Source organism: Ptiloglossa arizonensis, chromosome 13 (genome assembly GCF_051014685.1).
Source record: "Ptiloglossa arizonensis isolate GNS036 chromosome 13, iyPtiAriz1_principal, whole genome shotgun sequence".
NCBI classification, from domain to species: Eukaryota; Metazoa; Arthropoda; class Insecta; order Hymenoptera; family Colletidae; genus Ptiloglossa; species Ptiloglossa arizonensis.
In genome coordinates, this window is record NC_135060.1 from 11,553,371 (window position 1) to 11,573,258 (window position 19,888).

The 19,888-nt window shown below is 43.7% G+C and overlaps 1 protein-coding gene across 2 annotated transcripts in view; it reads left to right on the forward strand.

The window, feature by feature from the left end:
- The window catches only part of Blo (bloated), a 214,517-nt gene that overhangs the window by 116,859 nt on the left and 77,770 nt on the right, over positions 1-19,888 (forward strand). The window lies entirely within an intron of this gene.

The window sequence follows — 19,888 nt, forward strand, 5'->3', positions numbered from 1 at the left end:
CTCGCCCAACTCTGAATATTGCGTCTCAAGAGTCGAGAGCTCGTCTCGGTTATACACCCACGTGATATGTTTCCCGCAAGGTTGTCCTGTACGGAACGAAAAGAACGCTACACCTTTGCTCGTTCCTCGCGATTTACAAAATTTCCCGTCGTAACGATTTCCGCGCGAAACAATTCATTTTCTTCCGTGCAAAACAACGAACTCGAAGTAACGCGTCGCGAATTCGTAAATTTTACTTTCCCAAGAGACCACTATTTATTCGCCGTTACGAAACCATAACCGATATGAAAATTCGGTATCTTGAACGATCTAGTAAAACGATATTAGGAAAAACATGTTCGTGTTTCGACCCTTAGAAAATTTACAAAATTATTTACAAAATTTCAGAAAATATTTCAGCACTATATGGAAGAAAAGTAGATCGACGAAACGGATGAAATTAATCGTGAATCGATGGACAAGTAAATTTTACTTCAAGGGGGTGGAAATATAGAGACGGTGTACCAAAGATTTCGCAATCATCCCTGCAGCGACTCGATAGAAATGCAACGTAAAGCGAGAACACAGTGTTTCGAATCCAATTTGTCCTGTTTAAATAATACTCGAGTTATTCCGCCCCGTCGCCGGAGGGTTAAATTCTTTCGCATCGGCGGAAGCGAATTCGATCGTTTCCTCGTCGCGTACTTCGATTCTCTTGCACCGTGCAATCGCGGAACAACTGTATTCCACCGATTTCTCCGTACAATTCCGAGCAAGCGATAAAGCGCTTTCTTTCGTCATAGTTGTAATATCAAAGTCACCTTCGTGTCGCTTCGAGGCGAATGTTCACCGTGACACGACACCGGCGAACTTTCTATTATTATCTACGGCTGTCTCCTGCGTCGGGATTTAAAACGGGATAATAACTGCGCGCTATTGTTTACCATATATACGGCGTGTACGTACGGTAACATGTGGACATAACTCTAACGGTGGCCTCGAGACACCAAAAGTTCAGTAGTAAAGAAAGTTCGTATAAACATATGTTCCGTTCGAGATCCTCGAGGCTTTCACGGTCTAAGAGTCGTTGTCGTTCGAACCACCATAAACTTCCGGATGTAAACCGTAACCTTTCGTTACCAAAATGACCTTGATGTTTAACAACATCGCGTCGACTTTGTTCCGAATCCGAACGATTTGATTTCAGAATTCTTTTTCAAAGGAATTCGTAACGGTGAATAGTTAACAATTATTATTATAAAAAGTAACCTCGATGTTTAACAACATCACCTAGTATCTAAACGCGCGTTAATACCGATAATTTGATTTTACAATTTTTTTTCAAAGGGGTATCAGAGAATTTTTAAATTTGCGATAAAGTTCGGTACCGTACTGGTGAAACTTTCGAATCATTATTCAAATGGACATTGTTCGACCAGATTTATGTCAGTCGTTTCAGTTTCAGTTCAAGTGTCTTTCCTCTGGCAATTATTTTACGCGATTATTATTCATCACCGTGGTCACTTTCTGTCACGAAGTCTGACTTATACTCATTTATAATAGCTACTAAGTGCTAGAGGTTCTCTCACTCGGTCAAACACTCTGCTATACTAGGTGGTCTGTTCTAATCTGTAAATTTTATCTCGAAGAAAATACTAAATTGAAAGTTAATTACGATACGTATTCTAAAACTTTTCGAGGCAGTATCGAAATTTCATTAATGAAAAATCGGTAGAAAAGAGTCGAGGACATTTTAATGTCGTCCAATTTTTTTACCGAAAACTTCGTTTGATAAGTATTTTTTAGTATTTTTTTCAGCGCAAAAAATTTTCAAATTTTCCAGTTACAATGTCCGATATTTGTTACGAGAGATCGTTATTACTTCAACAACGCGAATTCGTATACGGTACATCAACTCGAAGTCGCAACGGATTTTAGAGGGTTGGTCGAACAACATTATACCCAACACAGCGGTACACCGTGTACAATGATAGACGCGCATCCGTGGCCATAATTCAAACAAGGTTACACGTGCTAGAAAGCGATTGCGACAAATTACCGATCAAGTCGCTCCGTCGTATGGAAAATGAAAAAGTAAAAGCGAGAGGACAGAACGGAGAAGCGAAAGCTTCTGGGGACGAATTAGACGTGCTACGAGCACTCGTGCCGGTGAAAAGGTCAAGAAGAAGAAGAAAGACGAGAGAGACAGCGTAGAAACAGAGAAAAAGAGAGTGCTGCACGCGCACTGCGACTCGTTAGAATTATTGGTCCGGACGAAAACTTGACACCGTGAAATAGAAATTCGGAGAAAGTACATCTGGTATCGCTCGTTCGACCGTACACATTTTACAATTCAAACACGAGACTACCCGTACGATCTCGGAATCGCAACATTTCAAAAACCTTTTAAAATTTGAAATTATTGGCCAGTCAATAAGTAACAATCGGCACTGTGACCCTTACTCGCGACACCACATTCTGCTTAACCTGTTTAATCATTTTTCTCCTTGCAATGCACGCTGCACATTTCAGATCAAGAAGTGTGAAAACTTGTTCCTTGTAATTTCCATTGATTAGAAATTCGAGATCCAGTCGTGTCGGATACTGGCAAAAGAAGATAAAAATTGTTGCGATCGAAAGTGACTCGATCGGGTACTGTTGAACACCTTTAAAAAGAAACTTATCGAAATGTTCAAATCTTGCAATGGATTCGAGAGACTACAAAAACCACATCTGTTTTCCGGCCGAATAGTTGGCAAATGTTCAATTCTGCGACACGTTGGCCGAAAAACAAGTACACGAGAAACGCGACGGTTGATTTTCGATAATAAATTTTTCGCGTCCATTCGTCGGACCAGTAATAACCACCTGTTCCGAACTTGTACGAACTGGTTATACCGGTAGAATTATTATTCTCCCCTTTGGCGCGTTGCGTTAAGAGACACTCGGTATCAGAGATACAGGAATACGGAAGTTGCAACAAGTTCACGTTCAACACCGGCCGTTCCTGGTTTCTCCGCGAATGTACAAAGGAGATGGGTCCCTCTTTGGAAACCGAGCGGTCGCCTTATCTCGTTGACCGTGGAGCATTTTCTATCGGTTTATCAAGCGGCTCTAATCGTTACGGGATAATAAACTCGGCTGCTCATTAAACGAACGATAATCCCGCTCGTTCGTGGCCCTTTCCGCCGCTCGTGATTCAAACGTCAAACTATTTTCAATCAGCCAACCATCGGAGATTAATGGGGATCCGCGGAGAGGAGTGGTTTCTTTTTAAACTCTAAATACCATCGCGAATATAGATTTATGGATAGCGATCGTTCAATCTTCGGATTCAGCGCGGCGGCGGAAGATAAATCGCGCGCGCGCGCGCTCGCGCGCTCGCTCGCGAGCGGGAAAAAAGGTCATCCGGAGTCGGTCGAGTTTCCGCGAAGTAATCGCGATCGCTTTGAGCATTGTTACGTCGAAATATTATCGAGTTAACGGATCGCGGATCGGTGATGAATGTGCGAAACGTGGAAACGTCGAGCGGAAACGTAACGTCTCTCCGAAGACATTCTATACGGTGTGGCTCCGTTCAATGGTAAGGAATAATGGTAACAAAAATCCCACTTTTTCCTCTCGGAACTTGTCTCTTGTACATCTATCTTCGACGAGTTATCGTCGTTTCCCTGATACTTTCATCTCTTTGGAAATATATTGAACTCTTTTGTAATCGTGAAGAAAAATCGTTCGAACGTTGGTTAAGTTAAGAACTCGAATCGATCACCTTGCGAAAAATGTTACGTTTTCACGACCGAAAATTCTACTATTTCGTAGATAAATATTAACGCGACGACTCGGATCCGAGTTACATTTTTCTTCGATGTATCATTGCATTGCCAAGTAGCTATCGCGTCGAGCCATCGGTACATTGTGCCCCCGATTAAAAAATATTTTAAAACCGGATTCTCGCTATCCTTTCCACGGAACCTCCACGGTAACCCAATATTAGGGGTGTTACGCGCGAGCCTCTTCTCGACTTGAAATCGATCGACGCGTTGAAACTATTCTCCGGTTCGAAACAAAAGGATCGATATTCGTTCGAAAGTGTAACCGACTCGAGTCTCTGGCGTTCGTTTTAAATCTTTCTCGAGAGCGACGCAACGATCCACGCACTAATTATGGCGCAAACGCGCATTTACTTATCGGCGTTTCGTCATTCGGACAGCACTTTACGTTCAACTGGCGAATAATGGTTTAATTAAACACCACGTGTACAACCGCAGCCGCCTTGTAAAGCCTCTGTCGACTGATTTACAGTGGCAATACTCTGTGGGCACAACTTCCAACGTGTGCGCCGTGAAATAACCCTCCGGAGAGTCCATTCTAGTAAGAACGCATATATTAGTCCGCGTACTTGCAATTAACCGTTGACATTTACTCCACCGCGCTCTCTTTTTCCACGGCACGAGTCCTTCGATTCTTCTTCCCCCGTCCCGTTCCCTCTGTGTCTCGCTCCTTATAAGTTCCACGTCTTTGCCCCCTCCCGGTTTTCCCCCCTGCTCCGTTTCATTTTTCCACGACGGCGTGCACGATTTTCCTCCTCGTCGCGTGACTCCTTTTCCCTCGCTCCTCGTCGACCTACAACTCGACGTTACGCTTTTCTTCCCGCTGGTCCGGTCGGTGCTCCACCTCTTTTATTTTCTTCTTTCGGTCGCCACTCTCTTCGATTATCGTGTCAAACGCGCTGCTTTTCTTTTTTCCTCGTTCGATGCCTTCGGTGCACCTTCTCTACCGTCCGACTACTCTGTATCGCGACTACTCGTCGAGTAGTATCTATCGTTACCGTTACTGTTTACTATTCGCCACTGCTTCTCGCCGACTATTCGTATCGCTACTGTTGAATATCCAATACCATCTAAAAACGATACAACAAAAATCATCTGCGGTAGTCGTACGCGTGTACGTGTATATATGTATATATAAATGTTTGTGTATAGAATGTCTTTTTAGAATCTTCTAGAAGATTCTATTCTACGTATACGTGATGTTTATTAAACAAAATAAGGGTCAGCGATTCGCAGTTAATTTGAAAGCCGATCTCGTACAGAACACGCGCAAAGGATATACCTCCCGGAGTATTAAAATAAAGTTTTGTTTATTGATAACATAGAGATACCGAGCTATTATTTGATCGCACCCCTAACCCAAAATTCCAATAACTACCACCGCTATTCGCCGACTCTATTCGTATCTGCCTTTACTCGACGACTACTCTTCGCTTCTATCGCTGCTCGTTGACTACTCTCCGCTCTTATCGTTACTCGTCCACTACTCTTCGCTCGTATCACTACTCGTCGACTACTCTTCGCTTCTATCGCTGTTCATCGACTTCTCTTCGCTCTTATCGTTACTCTCTGACTACTCTTCGCTCTTATCGTTACTCGTCGACTATTCTTCGCTCGTATCGCTACTCATCGCTTCTATCGCTGCTCATCGACTACTCTTCGCTTCTATCGCTGCTCATCGACTACTCCTCGCTTTTATCGTTACTCGTCGACTACTCTTCGCTCTTATCGTTACTCGTCGACTACTCTTCGCTCGTATCGCTACTCGTCTACTCTAAATTCTAACTATCACTCGCTGAATACCGTCTAGTACTACTCGTTGAAAATTGTCTACCACTGATACTCATCGAGTACCTATTGTGGAATAATTTACTAATTATAAATAATTAGTACATGGAAAATAGTTAAATAACAGTAAATAACGTGACTATCATACAACTCTATACAACGCTTCGCGACTATCGGCTCAACACCTCTCGGTTCAACACTGTTTTCTCTTCCGAAAAAAGGAAAGGGCCTCGTCGAACGCCTTTTCGTTGGGCCTTGCCGACTACTACCTCCCCTTTTATTACCCTCATCCAGCCACGATTCTTAAAACTATGTTTTCTTAAAGCTACGTTCTCCTAAATCAACTAAAGACTTCTAACGGATCTTAGTAGTCAAAATAATGAATTCAGAGATAGATACAAAAGGATATTTACCTTCGTTTCAAAAACGATTTCCACTAACGTAAGGTCCTTGTAAGGTGTAAAAGACGAGAAATTGAGACGATGCCGGACTAAAGAATTTTGGGTAAACGTGACCAAATGCACGAAGTGAGAAAGGTGAAGGACTAGAACTAAAGTGAACGAATGCGTACGAGAGAAGCGCGACCGAAGTCACTTGTTAAAAATTAAGCGAAGCGTGTTTCACTTGTTGGAATTTGATCGAAGCGAGTCTGAGTCGAATAGAGACATTTCACGAAACCCCAGCGCCCTTTAATTCCACATCTTGGTCGATTAGACTCGAAAACAGCTTTCGTTGAGTCCGTGCCTAGCTGTAGCTTGCCAGACGTTTCGTCAAATCGTGCGACCAACCGCTAAACATTCATCCTTTGTTCTCCTGGTCCACCCTCTCTCCTAGCCACCGTTTCCCCCGTTTTCTGACCAGTGCCTTTTTATTTCCACTCCTGCCTCATTCCTGCGCTATCTATGCAGACAGCTCCGCTATGTCGGCCGCAGAAGGCCGTTTCTGCGTTCCTACGCGCAGCGACAGGTCAGAACCAGACACGAATTACCTGTTCCGAGCAGTCACTGGAACTCCTTGAGAAGTTCAGTCGAGTTTTCACGTAACACGGTCTTGCCGTACGGACGTCACCGGTCAGCCGGAACGCTCGATTTACCCGAGACAACTTTTCCTTTCGGCGCGAGACTGTTGCGCTATCGGATCGGAAAATCTGGCCAGGTAATCCTACACGCCCCCCTCAACCCGCTCGATGTTGCGCAAAACCGGCGTTAACGACGCGATTTATGCGAGACACCGTTTTACTGTGGCCGAGGGAGCGTTTCGAGCGGAAGGGACGATGACGAGAGGAGCAGCAGCGGCAGGCTGCGTTGCCCCTCGATAAGAAACGATAACTCGTACGACGGCGACAGTGAATTACGGCTACACGGCCAGCAACATAGTAATTCATAGCGAGATGGCATGAGCGCGGCCACGATTAATTGCCACGATTAACGGTAATTAATAGTGTTGCCCCGGCAAGCGCGAGCAAGTGCTGTTCGCGTTGATTGTTCGTTGCCACGCTCGACTTTTTTCCAACGAGGAGGAGCGAGGTAGCGTAAATGGTCAGGTGTTTCGTTGAACGATGTGGGCTGGTACGGCTCTCGATACCCTCGAGCGAAGCCACGCAGGGCAACGATTAAAACTTCATTTTTTCCTGACCAGGAGAGCTCGCGCGATGGCACTTCTGGCGCCGGGGAAAAAACTCGTCTCCGGTTACTCGCGAACGCGTTTGGCGCCCTCGACTTCCGATCGGTGCTACGTGTACGCGCAAACCGATCCAAACGAGTTCCGCGTATTCGCGACAGAGTGGACTAGTTTTTTCCTCGGTCACCGAACGATACTTTCCGAGTAGGCCTCTCGAAACTTACACGCGAATCTTAACATTTTCCAATCGAGAGGCGATCATCGATCGTCGCTTAATTCGGTCTACTTTCTCCGATTCGGAAACCATCGTGGATTGGGAATTGAAATTAAAATTTAATTACTTGTAAGATGTAAACATACGTATACGAAACGTTGAAACGAAAATGATCCGTTTGAAATTAATCACACGACTCGAAGGATTTCATCGAGGTGCTAGTTTCTGGTTAGGTCTGGGTTAGGTCTGGGTTAGGTCTGGGTGGTAGCAGAATAGCTTCGAGTGCAAACGGTTCAGTTAAGTTAATTCTTTGCGAGCCGTTTGAGAATACGAAAGAGAAACTTTGATCCTTGCGTTGCGTCGGGAAAAGTGAATTCGTTGGAGGAATGATCGACGCTGGACGGAATTTTACAACCTTGTTCGTTATTTTTTACGATACAATGGCCCAGTTTAGCGACACTTGCTGTCGATTAAACCTTCCGAAGTACGCGACTCGAGTTTACCTTTGAAAATGTTCGATACGCTGCTTCGTTGAGGCGACATCTTGAACAATCGTTGAAGGAATCCGAGGTCTTTTTAGAACGTATCTGTGTAATTATTGGCACTGATAGAGAGAGGTTAAAACGATCTGTATTAATCATTCGAGCGTCGTGTATGATTGATAACGGTCATCGTCCGTCTGAAACTTTGTATCCGTCATCTTTAGCGCATTGTAAACCTATGGGCAGAGCGCATCAAGGTCGAAGTTGGATTAATTTTTCAGCGATTTGACTTACATTTAAATCAAGTTCGAACGTAAATTTAGTTCGCATTAAAATTAAACGTAAATTTGAATTTAGATTAGTTTCGCGTCTCGCGGTTTCGAGACAGGTTAATTTAGAGTAAAAGTGAAACATAATTGGAACGATATCAAATGGGTATTCAATTTTTTTCTTTCTTTTTTGTTTTCCGTTATCGAGATCGTGTTCAATGGCATCGTTGCAATCGCGTAACGAGTATTTTACTGTACCGGTCGAGAGTCGCTATTATCTCGTTCTAGTTATACGTAATCCGTTATTTTTTTCATCCGGCGTTCAATCGGACGGTATTTAAAAAAGGAAGTATTCGTAACGATCTATTCGTAAAGGATCGTTGCGTTAGAAACTTCCAGAAAATAGGGCTGTAATTACGCGATTACGCACACGTGGATCGCATCGAAGATGAGATCTCGACAAATTAAACACCCCTAGAGTGGTCTCATTACGTCAAGCCGCGATTCTCGAACTTAACGATACGCGGCTTAATTAAATTACGCGATATAATTTCCAGTGATCTTATTATAGCCTGTTTCGATTCGATAATGGTCTACTGTAAATTATACCAGTTATCATCTACATAAATTAAACCTTTCAGCGGGTGAATTTGCATTTCCATAAAAGCAGCCGACGCGAGTTGATTACGACGTCAACATCGATCTGCTTTAAAGCAGATGGCGAATACGACGGTGAATCTACGCGTGAGAATAAATTAAAGGGATTATTCCTATTTCGAGAAACGGTATGATAAAATATTGTAGAACACTGGAATTCTACCGTGACGAGTACCCGGATTATTAACTCTCTCGTTTCGCGTTTTACGATTTCATATTCCGATACCGTGCTCTTAAAATTTCCTCTTCATCCCGCGTTATTCTTCTAACTTTATTTTCTACCTTTAAGATTCATTATCGTACATTTGACAAATATATTTCTTTCTTTCGATTATTCGTAATTCCCGAGATTCGAATTGTTACTAATTATCCACCCCACTCTGTACTCTCGTTACATCATTTTCCAACTTCGTTCTCCAATTCTGTTCAACGCACGATTGATTTCCGTTACTTTTATTTTTCACCGACTGCTTCCCGTACAATTTCCGCATTCTCCGTCCACATTTTATAATTTTGACCATTTTGCGGTCGATTTCTGCTCTCGTTGCCACGTTCAACGACCGTATTGCCCTTCTACCCACCTTCTTACCGATTTCAACACACTTAACCAGTCCCCGATTACTTTCTGCAATTCTACCTGTTCTACAATTTCTGCAACTTGGAATATTCTCTGACCACTTTCCGTAACACTACCTACTCTTCGATTTCTTCGACTTTTACTATTCTGTAACTTCCTCCGATGCCGCCTACTCTCGTACCGATTTCTGCAACGCTATCCATTCTCTAACGATTTTTTCCATTCTTCGTGCGCTCGCCGATTGATTTCTACAACTTTGACTATTCCCAACGTTCTACGGTTCTCTCTACTCTGTTATCGATTTCCGTCGCTTTCCACCTATCCTCCGATTAATCTCCTCGCTACTGTCCACTCCTTGATTCATTGTTCAACACGGACTTCTCCGACCGCTGTCTCCCGTAATTCTTTGGTAATTCTTCTCCTCGGTTCTCCACAACTTTTCGTTCGTTCGTGCATTCATACGTAGGTATGTGTTTAAAAATTGTTTAAATATTTCCCGATCGTTCCTGAGACTAAAATCCTTTAAACCAGGACAGAGAATGGCCATTGCGGATCATAACTGTGCCTCGAATTCGTCGACACGCGATCTTTCGAAATACGAAACGTTACATTTTTGTGCCCCATCGAGGTCATCGAGACCCACTTTATTATTTCACCTAAACAGTTATATATCTACGATCGACAATACCCCTAAACTGTTTGAAAACGAGTAGATTAAGCACCAATTTGAACTTTCTTTTCGAGTAACTCAGGCAGCTTTAAGAATTTTCTGTATAAATTCTTACAGTTATCTGTAACGCGTTTCGTTTAATTTTATGTATTATTCTCTTGTATATTTTTGATCATAGTTATATCTACGTTTATAATAAATAACAATAATAATAGTATTTCAAAATCGAGACGATTAACGTGCATTTATCGATATTCGTGCAAAAAAAAATCCAATGTATTTTCGAATGCACTTTTTAACAACGTGTCTGCTTATTTCGCGCGAAACGCTCGTACCGTGCAAATAAAACAACGTACTTTAATTTCTGAAGACGGTTATCCCGTTTTATAATTTGAATCGACGCGATGCTAATAATTACACGCGTTATTGTTTCTCGTCGCACGCGACACCGTTTACGCAACGAAGACTGCACTCGCCGCGAATACCGAGGCCGTTTCCGCGACTAATTGGACGCCGACGAAAAATGCACGAAACGCGTGATTTCTTCTCGTTCCCGGAGCTCGCGGAAACAGAACGCGCCAAGACGACGACTATGGAAATCGGACGGGTTCGTTACGTCAGCCTATAAGCGCAATGATCCGAGAATAACTGGCCGTTATTATAAGTATCCAGTATTGCGTTAAACGGCATCGAACGAGTGAAATAATTGTGTCGTTCACCGCTTTCCTGGTCGCCTTCGTTTGAAATGTCAACTTCTACCGCGGCCGGAATTAAGTCGAATACGATATCGTAATTACCGAATGCGTTGGACAGCTTGTCGGCTGAAAAGTTGCTAATCTCGTAACGATGCGCGATTAACTGCTCGGGGAAATATTTCGAAGGCGAAGGAAATTATACCGAATGCCTATCGTTTGTGGACAAAATTTTAAGTATCGGAAGACAGGGAAATATTTTGAAGGCGAAGGAATTTGTACAGAATATCTATTGTTTGTACAAAAATATTATATTCTCGAAGAAAACAAGGAAATATTTTGAAGGCGAAAGAAATTGTAGAGAATACCTATCGTTTGTTTAAAACTATTATTGTCGAAAGAAATTGTATAGAATACCTATCGTTTGTTTAAAACTATTATTGTCGAAAGAAAGAGGGAAATATTTTGAAGACGAAAGAAATTGTACAGAATATCTATCGTTTGTACAAAAATATATTCTCGAAGAAAACAAGGAAATATTTTGAAGGCGAAGGAAATTGTACCAGATATCTATCATTTGTTTAAAAATATTATATTCTCGAAGAAAACAAGGAAATATTTTGAAGACGAAAGAAATTGTACAGAATACCCATCGTTTGTTTAAAACTATTATATTGTCGAAAGAAACAAGGAAAATATTTTGAAAACGAAGGAAATTGTACCGAATACCTATCGTTTGCGCAAAAATATTATATTATCAAGAGAAACAAATAGAGAGGGAGAGAGAAAGGAAGGGAAAGTTACAAGATTTATTAACACGTTGGAAGTTGTTCCTGAGATCGACAAATACCGCCCGTACGATTGAAACGAAAGTTTTTCTAAAATCGTAAATCGCGGATACATCACGAAGATAATAACGCACATCGGTCCGAAAAGAAGTTGGAATATTTATCGCTACGAAAATCGTTAAAACTTTGCCCAGATTCGAGCGGTATTCGCGGTTACGAGCGGGTTCTGCGAACGCGTTAATGTTACTTTGCGTTATCAATACCGAGGATAAGAATGTTTGTACCGATTTCTCGTAACGGAACGTTGGTAATTTTTCGTACGAAACTCTAACCAGGTAATACTGAAACGTAGGTCGTGGGATTCGTTTGACCCTTGCAATAACTTCCATGGCGGGGTGAATGTAACATTCTGTTCGAGAGAGAGGCAATGTTCGTATATCGAAAAAATCGACGAAGCGAAATTGTTTCCTCCACAACACGGCGTTCGCAAAGTTCACCCTCCTCGTGGATGCTCGAACGTTAAATTTCATTCCGAACGAAAAATATTCGCGCCGCGAATTGATCCGCCGATTGATTCGAATAAAACGGATTCGTTAAATGTTCAGGAAATACATGTTTTGGAACGACGAAACGATACTGTGTCACCGACGCGTAAAAATGACGGAAATTATATTTATAGCTAGGCCGTAATGTGCATGTTCGTTAATATTATAGCGATCGCCGAGAAAAACCACCGAGGCAACTTTTTTGCTCGGGTAGCCAACAGCGGTAACGAGACGAGTACCCTGAGATCTTCCTAACCTCCGCGATCTCAGGAACACTCGGAATCCCTTCAATCTCCGAGAGCCACGGACCTCGCAGACTCCCGAGGTACGCTGGACCGCGATCCACGACTCCTCCAGGTCTCCGGGGACCCCTGAAATTAATCGAGTTCCCCCAGGATCTCCGAGATCTCGAGACTTGGCGAACGTCCGAGATCCCACCCGATCCCAGGATACCGTAGAATCCTCGAAACAGGTCTGGAGTGGGTAGTATTGTCGAGTGTTGCGAGAGTGGACGTTCTACCACGAGTCCGAAGTCGTTTGTACGGCCTCTCGTGAGTTCTGTGGTTGTCCCCATCGGTCCCCACGGATCTGCCTCGTCTCTTTCGGCTTCTACGAGACTCCGAGAGTCGTTGAATTCCACGAGTTCTGAGCCCTCTCGAGTACCAGGGATTAGGTGGTTATCGCCATCGATGGGTTTGCGACGAGACTTTCGTCGCTTAAAGAAAATTTCAAGGAGTCTGGGTTAGGTTCGACTCGAAATTGTCGTTCATCAAACTTCCTTCTGCAAGGTAACAACGAGAAGGATCTGTTTCCTCGTAATTATACGAATCGAAGCAATGCGCACGATCACTTCAACGCTAACTGTGTAGCATAGGTTTAGAACCGACGAAAACAAGTGTGACGAGTTTCAACTTGGAAACAGAACTGAACCGATTTATTCGAGATCGGTGGCCTTCGCGAGAAATAAAATATACGGTAAAACACAGTACGCTATACTTGTTTCTTTCAATAATCCGTAACCCCCGATATCGAGTCTCTCGAATGTACCGGTTATTTGTATCTAGGTGACTATCTAATTATTTGCACGATCGAGTTAATAGTAACTTGTCGATTGTTCGAACAACCATCGTGGAAACGTCGATACGATACGGACGGTACATTATCTTGAAAAGCGTCAAAGCCTTGGATACCCAATTAGAACGTTTAATACAGAGATTTTTAATACAACGAACGATCGACACCGATACCTTCTAAACCGTATAATTCTCGATACGAACACGCGCGCGCTAAATATAATAAACATAACGTAACGAGTACAAGATAAAAGGAGCAACGATTTCAAGTGGGTCTATCTCGGAAGGATAATGAGTAATACAGCGATAGGAAAGGTACTGTAAAATTTTCCTTGTAATTGACACGCATCGATACTTTCGTCCAAGTATCGAGCGCGAGCACGGATCCTGTTCGAGACCCCCCTAATTAAAACGGTTTACCTTAGCCCCCGGTTTCGATGGCACCGATATTGCTTACGTCACCGGCCGACCAACCGATTTTCGAAGTCGATTCTGTCGATGAATTCAGAGCCTCGCGACTACGCGGGATCCCGAAAGAGGATGACTTCGCGATAACTAATCTCGATGCTGCCATATTCGCATCTCGCAGCTTGTTTCCGCGCGGACGTGTGGGTCTATAAAAGCAAGAAATATCCCTTTCAATTATACTCGGTCTGCAAAGCAGGGGAGCTCGGTCGGTAGCAACAACGTTCCGTACAAGTAGCGAACCGGTGGCGAAACGGGTTGCAGTTTTCCAATCGACCAACACACCCAGAGGAAACCTCGACTTCGTGCCGTCTGCCGGCAAAATTATTTAATTATCCCGTGGCACTGAACGGTTTAATCAATAAACAGTATCACGTGGCAACGTCGTGCAACCAGACGATCGCAATTAACAGAGATATCGCTACCGCGTGGTTGCGATGCTTTTTCACGTGTACACGTTGGGAAACCGTGTAATGGTATCGCAGTTTCCCAGCGTTGCGTTCCACGAGCGTAACGCTGACAGCGACTGTGTCCACCGTGTGTGTGCCAGCCAACGAGAAATTAAATCGCACAACCGACGAAACGATACGCGACAACCAAGCGATCGATGAATTTCCATTCGTTCCTCCGGAGCGAGAGGATACTCTGGGTGGTCGAATGCGATTTTCTATCCGTCGAATAACCTACGGTGGCTCGAAAAATTATTCGGACGCTATATTGTGAGAAAATTCCCCGAAACTACGAATTTCATTTTAACGAGAGTTAAAGAGTAAGCGCGTAAAGAGTACTGGGTTGTTCGTGACGTGATTCTTTCCTCGATGGAAAAGGTTCTCGTTTGGATAAAATCGAGAGCCGGAAATTGGAAATTTCTTCGTCTCTTTCATACAGTATTTTTGGAGTTTTTTCACTGTTGAACGACGGAGCACTAAAAATTTAATATTTTTTGTGAGAAAATTTTTGTTGCATCTCGGTTACGAAGTTACGAGGAAAATGAAAGTCGTTGCAAGCTTTCCAATCGTCTGAAATTAACTGAAATCAATCTTCACAGTGGCATTTTTTCATCGATTTTTCAAATACAGTTTCGTAGTAGTGAAACGAAGCGAAACTTATCGTATGGGAAATGTTCGGCTCTTGGTGCTTTGTCGTTCCATTGCAAAAATGTACCGAAAAAGTAGCATTGAAAAAAATAAAAAGTATGTAAGGAAAGTCGATTGGAAAAATCGAAAGAAAATTAATATCTATGTATGTACTTTATCCTGTCGACTGCCCTTTCCGGGCTAAACCGTATCGTTCGCTTCTCTAAAATTGTTTAAAGTTTCTCGACACTTTTAAAACCTAAACTGTCGCGTCTTGACGACTTATTACTGAAGACAACGATTCGCCCCAACGTCTCCAACAAACCCATCGTCCCTCGCTCCCACGAACATACACACGCGAACAACTTACACGTATAATACGTAATTGAAAACAAAATATCTCTCAACGTTCGGTAAAGTTACACTTCTCTTATCGAAATGGAAATATTCCAGGAACGGAATATTTGACACATTTAGATCGTCAAGAACAAATAAAGATGCACTCGAGAATGCACCGTATCGCGACACGTGCAGAATGAACTGCGCGATTCGATCAACCGAATTCTGTTCGTAATTATTGAACCAATTCTTTTCGAGACGAACGATACTATTTCGAGAAACCTCCGACGCGATAACGTTTGATTTCTTTCAACGTAAATTTCCAGAATCGTTTTCGATTTCTCCGCACCGGTGTTCCCGTGCAATTGTACGTTTCGATAACGAGCAAATTTGCGAAATTCGCGAAACATCGAGGCGAGATCGTCGAAACGAACGTCGATCCGTTCGATTAATGCCGCTCGGGCGCGTGGAAAATAAATCACAGTTTAACGCTACGTGCATCGTAATTTACGCAAGCGCATTAATACGAATAACACTCGGTTACGTAATCGGTTAATTTATTCCCTCGAGCGCTTCTTTTGTTCAACGAGCGCGTCTTGTTATCGAGTTGTTGCGTACGTGTAAAAACACCAGGCGTGTTTAACTCATCACCGATATAGCGAACAATACTTACTCTTTGTCGCTCCCCTGCTGCTCGTTATAACCGAGTTCGAGCGTACGTTGTAACACCACCGGCGTATCGCATTCCCTTTCGAATAGCTTTTCGGATATTTTCTCGCGGGAACGGCGGGCGTATCGCGAGCGAAATCAAAGTTTCGAGCGTGCACCGCAAGAACGCGCGATCGCGTCGCGAGAACAGCCGAGGAGAACCAGTTGAGATCGGGTGGCGCGTACGTTCCGCCGCGCGAAATTCTAATTATCTCTGTCCATTTTCCGAGCGTAAACGGTCGTCTAATTCGACGAATTAAAAGCGGCTATCGAAACGGGGAATCGGTAGTGAGCGGCGCGCTTTACGATCCGTCGGGAGGCGGACTCCTAACGAGGAATAATCGAAAATCGGCGTATATTCCCTATAATTTCCCACGTCCTCGCGGCTCGTTCATGACTCATCCCTATCCCGGACCTATCGGCGTAAACCCTTGTAATTACAGCTTGTTGGAGAATTCGCCAAGTAATTCACGCGGCACAGGCGATTCGACGCCGATGTAAATAACCAATAACGATTACGGACGGACGAGCCGTGTTGTGACTGTGTGCGTGAACAGAGATCGCGCGGGCTCGCAAGAGAGAAAGAGAGAGAGAAAGAGAGAAGGTCCACGCGCAAAAGCGTTTGCCCGCTTATGTGTGTCACGGTACGCTTTCCGCCGGCGCACGCATAATTTCTCATTATGCAAATCGGCGAGGACTTTCCGCGCGACCGGCCGTGGGTATATCCGTCGATGGGTACCCGGAGGAACGTTTCGCGTTAAGACAGCGAATTCCACCGCACGAACGCCCGATTTTCTGGTTGTCGCATCGGCAGGCCTCGATGACAAGATCCTGATACAGAGGTCGGAGCGATTCGAGGAATTCCGCGGGGAGACCACGCCTCGATTTTCGAGCGGCCAACACGGAATGCGGGATCGTAGGAACGCGCGCGCGCGCGCGGTACCACCACGGTTAGAGATTTCGCTCTCGCGAGCGTGGAAAACGGTGGAAAAATTGCTGCTTTTATCGTCGTCGAGATGGAAAAATTCTCGAACGCGGCGTGCCCGTAGATTCCGAGGAAAGAATTCGCGGAAAGGTGTCAGCCCGCGACTCATTTTTTGGAACTTGAGACGGAACAATTCTTAAGCGTCGCGGGCTAATTTCGTTCGGTCGTTTCTCAGCTCCGTTATTCATCACTGTACGGATAGGGTGTTTATTTATTATCGATAGAAGAATCGATTCGTTTTCAATTCCCATAAATTCGTAGTAAATCCGAAACGATCCACGAGTCTTAAATGTTTCAACGGTATTGAGTAACGAACAGATGTGGGCTGTTACGAGAATCGTTGTAGTCGTTTAATCGACGCGCGATGGGAAAGTTGTAATAAACGCTCGTAAACGTCGGAATGTCACAGCCAATGCGAGTCGTATAATTAACGCGTTTCGTTCCCGGTGTTCTTCGAACCTTCCGAGGATCGTTGGGAAACCACGCGGACGAATCTCTGGAAAGTCCGTAACGAGGTAAAGTCGAGGGGATCGTGACGAAAAAATATTGGAATCAATGACTCGTCGTCGTGTCTTCGACGATCGGGATCCATTTCAATCGGTACGATCGCTCGTTATCGCTCGATATCTCGTCCGATAGAACGAATCGCGAGACACGGCTCCGAACACCGAAACGGTCTGTCATATTTATTTCGGTATTTGTAGAGATTTTTGTAGTCGGAGCTCGATCCTCGCGGTATTCGTTCGAACACCCCATTACTCATTGTCAACGGATACTCGCAGCTTCAATGAATCTTTAACGCGTAACGCACAAACTTTTCACTATGCGTCCTCGACGATTTTGGCCGATCCTACGTGCATGAAATATACAATGCGATTAATTGGCACGTCCACCGCTCGATAAATCACCGAGCCCACACGACGCGGAGATTGGATAATGCAAAACGCCGGCTGCATAATGCGATGGATTATATGCTGACTATAGAAGTCGTACAACGTGCCGATTTAAAAGTAACATTCTCTACCGCGAATGAATTACGACGATTCTCCTTCGTAACGCGCGCGCGATCGAATGTAGATCATTAACAATGAGTTTGTCACGGTAGCTGACGCATAAAGTGCGTCCAGTCGGAGCACTGGATCGCCGGACTGTTCGTTTTGCCATTAGATTTTATGCGCAATGGGTTTACGTTGATTCACGATGGAAAATTGTACGCGAACCGCGTTCTCTTCATACTTTCTAGAGAAAGTTCGCGATACTGATGCATATTTCACTCGGGATTGAGCGTTTCCTATACTCGAACGGAGCTTCTTTCGTAACGTTGTCAAACCCGCGAATCGATGCGCAACATCTGCGAGAAACTTGTCGCTAAACTTTGTTTCTTCGATCGTGAAACATTCCTCGGGTCTTCCTTTGCAACACGTTATTTTATTTCATTTAAAGCCACTGTAGCAGACCCGATGCTTTTGCGTTTTGTTGGTCTTATCGTATTGTAAAGTTGCGTAAAACTCGAGTTACGTACGTTTAAGACACTTTTTATCCAAAAATCTCGAATCGTATACTCGAACGCGAAATCGAATGACATTTGGTATTGAACGAGCTTTCTCGACTTCGCGCGAGAGTCCACGGTTTCCAGAGACACCTTGTACACTCTCCGTCTTCGCGCGAATCGTCTTTATTATCGTACGTACAACTTAATGGAAATTCGAGAAACCGTTCGAACTGTACGCAACGAGAAATCCACGTCCGTTCTCGTGTCTCTTCGCAGCCAGGGAGAACCGTCACGTAATAGCGATTACGCGATAACCGGAAATCGAGGAGACACGTAACGATCAATGTGACATGAAACCCAATAGACCGTCGAGAACACAATAGTTTAATAATTATTCAGTTTCTTTCGTTGTCGACGTTTCTCGTGTCCTGCCAAACGATTTATTGACAAGGAACGTTTATTTTTTGTTACAGGTGAGTGAGAAAACGCCCCCTGGCTTTATTATACCCGAACAATGCTGCCGTCTCGGTGAGTGAATACCTTCGACCAACGTCGAACCCATTTTCACCGGTTAAGCGTCGAACGGATCGAACGTGCGCGAATGTTACCACCGGATGTATGGAAACCAGAAAATACCGTATACAGGGAAAAAGAATTCCGTTAACGTCCTATTGCAATTCGTAGACCGAAAGATTCACGATCGCGAGTGTATCTGCAGAAACGAACGCGAATCGTGAGAAATCTGTCGCACTCTGTTTGCAAGTTCATCGCGAGGTAAATTCTGTGAACACGAGACATCTGTGTTTGTACAACTTTTGGATAATTACCTCCGCTCGATATAGGTAAATTTAAGATAAATTCTGTGTACACGAGATATCTATGTTTGCACAACTTTTGTATAATTACCTCCAGTTCCACAACTCTTTCTGCATAAATTGACTCAAACCGTGTAGCGACAACCTATCCCAACGAATGCATAAAAAATTTTTCTACGAGTCTGTCATAAGATATATTAGGTGTACGCGAGACATCTATGTTTGTACAACTTTTGTACAGTTGCCTCCACTCGAAGGACTCATTTGCACAAATTAACTCAAACCGTGTAGCAACAACCTATCTCAACGAATCCATAAAAAATCTCTCTGCGAGTCTGTTATAAGATATACTAGGTGTACGCGAAACATCTATGTTTGCACAACTTTTGTACAGTTGCCTCCACTCGAAAGACTCATTTGCACAAATTAACTGAAACCGTGTAGCAACAACCTATCATCAACTAATCCATACAAAATTTCTGTACGAATCTGTCATAAAATATACTAGATGTACGCGAGACATCTGTTTGTACAACTTTTGTACAGTTGCCTCCACTCGAAAGATTTTATCGTCCACTCATTTGCACAAATTAACTGAAACCGTGTAGCAACAACCTATCTCAACGAATCCGTGAAAGTCTCTCTCCATCTCTCCAAGTCGTAAGTCACGATAGAACGTCTCTATTTACAAAACATTCGGTTACCTTGAATCGAAAAGACACTCTGCGCCACTTTCTCGATGTCACCGAACGAACCGAAACAAACCAACATCGTTACGCTACTTCTCAAACCCGCACGGGTCCCCGAATACACCCGATGGTGTA